Raw genomic sequence first — 6,000 nt, forward strand, 5'->3', positions numbered from 1 at the left:
GGTTGACACTTAGGATTATTTTTCTATTTTTGTTTGGCCCAGGGTTATAGGGGAATACGAAAATTTAGGTATGTGACTCATTTGGGTACTAACCAATCAGATAAGAGTTAGGGTTGAAAGTTAGGGTTGAAAGTTAGGGTTGAAAGTTAGGGTTGAAAGTTAGGGTTGAAAGTTAGGGTTGACACTTAGGATTATTTTTCTATTTTTGTTTGGGTTAGGGTTAGGGTTAGGGTTATAGGGGAATACGAAAATTTAGGTATGTGACTCATTTGGGTACTAACCAATCAGAGAAGAGTTAGGGTTGAAAGTTAGGGTTGAAAGTTAGGGTTGAAAGTTAGGGTTGACACTTAGGATTATTTTTCTATTTTTGTTTGGCCCAGGGTTATAGGGGAATACGAAAATTTAGGTATGTGACTCATTTGGGTACTAACCAATCAGAGAAGAGTTAGGGTTGAAAGTTAGGGTTGAAAGTTAGGGTTGAAAGTTAGGGTTGACACTTAGGATTATTTTTCTATTTTTGTTTGGCCCAGGGTTATAGGGGTTAGGGTTAGGGTTAGGGTTAGGGTTAGGGTTATAGGGGAATACGAAAATTTAGGTATGTGACTCATTTGGGTACTAACCAATCAGAGAAGAGTTAGGGTTGAAAGTTAGGGTTGAAAGTTAGGGTTGAAAGTTAGGGTTGAAAGTTAGGGTTGAAAGTTAGGGTTGACACTTAGGATTATTTTTCTATTTTTGTTTGGCCCAGGGTTATAGGGGAATACGAAAATTTAGGTATGTGACTCATTTGGGTACTAACCAATCAGATAAGAGTTAGGGTTGAAAGTTAGGGTTGAAAGTTAGGGTTGAAAGTTAGGGTTGAAAGTTAGGGTTGACACTTAGGATTATTTTTCTATTTTTGTTTGGCCCAGGGTTATAGGGGAATACGAAAATTTAGGTATGTGACTCATTTGGGTACTAACCAATCAGAGAAGAGTTAGGGTTGAAAGTTAGGGTTGAAAGTTAGGGTTGAAAGTTAGGGTTGACACTTAGGATTATTTTTCTATTTTTGTTTGGCCCAGGGTTATAGGGGAATACGAAAATTTAGGTATGTGACTCATTTGGGTACTAACCAATCAGAGAAGAGTTAGGGTTGAAAGTTAGGGTTGAAAGTTAGGGTTGAAAGTTAGGGTTGACACTTAGGATTATTTTTCTATTTTTGTTTGGCCCAGGGTTATAGGGGAATACGAAAATTTAGGTATGTGACTCATTTGGGTACTAACCAATCAGAGAAGAGTTAGGGTTGAAAGTTAGGGTTGAAAGTTAGGGTTGAAAGTTAGGGTTGAAAGTTAGGGTTGAAAGTTAGGATTATTTTTCTATTTTTGTTTGGCCCAGGGTTATAGGGGAATACGATAATTTAGGTATGTGACTCATTTGGGTACTAACCAATCAGAGAAGAGTTAGGGTTGAAAGTTAGGGTTGAAAGTTAGGGTTGAAAGTTAGGGTTGACACTTAGGATTATTTTTCTATTTTTGTTTGGCCCAGGGTTATAGGGGAATACGAAAATTTAGGTATGTGACTCATTTGGGTACTAACCAATCAGATAAGAGTTAGGGTTGAAAGTTAGGGTTGAAAGTTAGGGTTGAAAGTTAGGGTTGAAAGTTAGGGTTGAAAGTTAGGGTTGACACTTAGGATTATTTTTCTATTTTTGTTTGGGTTAGGGTTAGGGTTAGGGTTATAGGGGAATACGAAAATTTAGGTATGTGACTCATTTGGGTACTAACCAATCAGAGAAGAGTTAGGGTTGAAAGTTAGGGTTGAAAGTTAGGGTTGACACTTAGGATTATTTTTCTATTTTTGTTTGGCCCAGGGTTATAGGGGAATACGAAAATGTAGGTATGTGACTCATTTGGGTACTAACCAATCAGAGAAGAGTTAGGGTTGAAAGTTAGGGTTGAAAGTTAGGGTTGAAAGTTAGGGTTGAAAGTTAGGGTTGAAAGTTAGGGTTGACACTTAGGATTATTTTACTATTTTTGTTTGGCCCAGGGTTATAGGGGAATACGAAAATTTAGGTATGTGACTCATTTGGGTACTAACCAATCAGAGAAGAGTTAGGGTTGAAAGTTAGGGTTGAAAGTTAGGGTTGAAAGTTAGGGTTGACACTTAGGATTATTTTTCTATTTTTGTTTGGCCCAGGGTTATAGGGGAATACGAAAATTTAGGTATGTGACTCATTTGGGTACTAACCAATCAGAGAAGAGTTAGGGTTGAAAGTTAGGGTTGAAAGTTAGGGTTGAAAGTTAGGGTTGACACTTAGGATTATTTTTCTATTTTTGTTTGGCCCAGGGTTATAGGGGAATACGAAAATTTAGGTATGTGACTCATTTGGGTACTAACCAATCAGAGAAGAGTTAGGGTTGAAAGTTAGGGTTGAAAGTTAGGGTTGAAAGTTAGGGTTAGGGTTAGGGTTAGGGTTAGGGTTAGGGTTAGGGTTAGGGTTAGGGTTAGGGTTATAGGGGAATACGAAAATTTAGGTATGTGACTCATTTGGGTACTAACCAATCAGAGAAGAGTTAGGGTTGAAAGTTAGGGTTGAAAGTTAGGGTTGAAAGTTAGGGTTGACACTTAGGGTTAGGGTTAGGGTTAGGGTTATAGGGGAATACGAAAATTTAGGTATGTGACTCATTTGGGTACTAACCAATCAGAGAAGAGTTAGGGTTGAAAGTTAGGGTTGAAAGTTAGGGTTGAAAGTTAGGGTTGACACTTAGGATTATTTTTCTGTTTTTGTTTGGCCCAGGGTTATAGGGGAATACGAAAATTTAGGTATGTGACTCATTTGGGTACTAACCAATCAGAGAAGAGTTAGGGTTGAAAGTTAGGGTTGAAAGTTAGGGTTGAAAGTTAGGGTTGAAAGTTAGGGTTGACACTTAGGATTATTTTTCTATTTTTGTTTGGCCCAGGGTTATAGGGGAATACGAAAATTTAGGTATGTGACTCATTTGGGTACTAACCAATCAGAGAAGAGTTAGGGTTGAAAGTTAGGGTTGAAAGTTAGGGTTGAAAGTTAGGGTTGACACTTAGGATTATTTTTCTATTTTTGTTTGGCCCAGGGTTATAGGGGAATACGAAAATTTAGGTATGTGACTCATTTGGGTACTAACCAATCAGAGAAGAGTTAGGGTTGAAAGTTAGGGTTGAAAGTTAGGGTTGAAAGTTAGGGTTGAAAGTTAGGGTTGAAAGTTAGGATTATTTTTCTATTTTTGTTTGGCCCAGGGTTATAGGGGTATACGAAAATTTAGGTATGTGACTCATTTGGGTACTAACCAATCAGAGAAGAGTTAGGGTTGAAAGTTAGGGTTGAAAGTTAGGGTTGAAAGTTAGGGTTGACACTTAGGATTATTTTTCTATTTTTGTTTGGCCCAGGGTTATAGGGGAATACGAAAATTTAGGTATGTGACTCATTTGGGTACTAACCAATCAGAGAAGAGTTAGGGTTGAAAGTTAGGGTTGAAAGTTAGGGTTGAAAGTTAGGGTTGAAAGTTAGGGTTGAAATTTAGGATTATTTTTCTATTTTTGTTTGGCCCAGGGTTATAGGGGAATACGAAAATTTAGGTATGTGACTCATTTGGGTACTAACCAATCAGAGAAGAGTTAGGGTTGAAAGTTAGGGTTGAAAGTTAGGGTTGAAAGTTAGGGTTGACACTTAGGGTTAGGGTTAGGGTTAGGGTTATAGGGGAATACGAAAATTTAGGTATGTGACTCATTTGGGTACTAACCAATCAGAGAAGAGTTAGGGTTGAAAGTTAGGGTTGAAAGTTAGGGTTGAAAGTTAGGGTTGAAAGTTAGGGTTGACACTTAGGATTATTTTTCTGTTTTTGTTTGGCCCAGGGTTATAGGGGAATACGAAAATTTAGGTATGTGACTCATTTGGGTACTAACCAATCAGAGAAGAGTTAGGGTTGAAAGTTAGGGTTGAAAGTTAGGGTTGAAAGTTAGGGTTGAAAGTTAGGGTTGACACTTAGGATTATTTTTCTATTTTTGTTTGGCCCAGGGTTATAGGGGAATACGAAAATTTAGGTATGTGACTCATTTGGGTACTAACCAATCAGAGAAGAGTTAGGGTTGAAAGTTAGGGTTGAAAGTTAGGGTTGAAAGTTAGGGTTGACACTTAGGATTATTTTTCTATTTTTGTTTGGCCCAGGGTTATAGGGGAATACGAAAATTTAGGTATGTGACTCATTTGGGTACTAACCAATCAGAGAAGAGTTAGGGTTGAAAGTTAGGGTTGAAAGTTAGGGTTGAAAGTTAGGGTTGAAAGTTAGGGTTGAAAGTTAGGGTTGACACTTAGGATTATTTTTCTATTTTTGTTAGGCCCAGGGTTATAGGGGAATACGAAAATTTAGGTATGTGACTCATTTGGGTACTAACCAATCAGAGAAGAGTTAGGGTTGAAAGTTAGGGTTGAAAGTTAGGGTTGAAAGTTAGGGTTGAAAGTTAGGGTTGACACTTAGGATTATTTTTCTATTTTTGTTTGGCCCAGGGTTATAGGGGTTAGGGTTAGGGTTAGGGTTAGGGTTAGGGTTAGGGTTAGGGTTAGGGTTAGGGTTATAGGGGAATACGAAAATTTAGGTATGTGACTCATTTGGGTACTAACCAATCAGAGAAGAGTTAGGGTTGAAAGTTAGGGTTGAAAGTTAGGGTTGAAAGTTAGGGTTGAAAGTTAGGGTTGAAAGTTAGGATTATTTTTCTATTTTTGTTTGGCCCAGGGTTATAGGGGAATACGAAAATTTAGGTATGTGACTCATTTGGGTACTAACCAATCAGAGAAGAGTTAGGGTTGAAAGTTAGGGTTGAAAGTTAGGGTTGAAAGTTAGGGTTGAAAGTTAGGGTTGAAAGTTAGGGTTGACACTTAGGATTATTTTTCTATTTTTGTTTAGGGTTAGGGTTAGGGTTAGGGTTAGGGTTAGGGTTATAGGGGAATACGAAAATTTAGGTATGTGACTCATTTGGGTACTAACCAATCAGAGAAGAGTTAGGGTTGAAAGTTAGGGTTGAAAGTTAGGGTTGAAAGTTAGGGTTGACACTTAGGATTATTTTTCTATTTTTGTTTGGCCCAGGGTTATAGGGGAATACGAAAATTTAGGTATGTGACTCATTTGGGTACTAACCAATCAGAGAAGAGTTAGGGTTGAAAGTTAGGGTTGAAAGTTAGGGTTGAAAGTTAGGGTTGAAAGTTAGGATTATTTTTCTATTTTTGTTTGGCCCAGGGTTATAGGGGAATACGAAAATTTAGGTATGTGACTCATTTGGGTACTAACCAATCAGAGAAGAGTTAGGGTTGAAAGTTAGGGTTGAAAGTTAGGGTTGACAGGATTATTTTTCTATTTTTGTTTGGCCCAGGGTTATAGGGGAATACGAAAATTTAGGTATGTGACTCATTTGGGTACTAACCAATCAGAGAAGAGTTAGGGTTGAAAGTTAGGGTTGAAAGTTAGGGTTGAAAGTTAGGGTTGACACTTAGGATTATTTTTCTATTTTTGTTTGGCCCAGGGTTATAGGGGAATACGAAAATTTAGGTATGTGACTCATTTGGGTACTAACCAATCAGAGAAGAGTTAGGGTTGAAAGTTAGGGTTGAAAGTTAGGGTTGAAAGTTAGGGTTGAAAGTTAGGGTTGACACTTAGGATTATTTTTCTATTTTTGTTTGGCCCAGGGTTATAGGGGAATACGAAAATTTAGGTATGTGACTCATTTGGGTACTAACCAATCAGAGAAGAGTTAGGGTTGAAAGTTAGGGTTGAAAGTTAGGGTTGACAGGATTATTTTTCTATTTTTGTTTGGCCCAGGGTTATAGGGGAATACGAAAATTTAGGTATGTGACTCATTTGGGTACTAACCAATCAGAGAAGAGTTAGGGTTGAAAGTTAGGGTTGAAAGTTAGGGTTGAAAGTTAGGGTTGAAAGTTAGGGTTGAAAGTTAGGGTTGACACTTAGGATTATTTTTCTATTTTTGTTTGGCCCAGGG

The sequence above is a fragment of the Ascaphus truei genome, unplaced genomic scaffold, assembly GCF_040206685.1.
Source record: "Ascaphus truei isolate aAscTru1 unplaced genomic scaffold, aAscTru1.hap1 HAP1_SCAFFOLD_509, whole genome shotgun sequence".
In the NCBI taxonomy this organism is placed as follows: domain Eukaryota; kingdom Metazoa; phylum Chordata; class Amphibia; order Anura; family Ascaphidae; genus Ascaphus; species Ascaphus truei.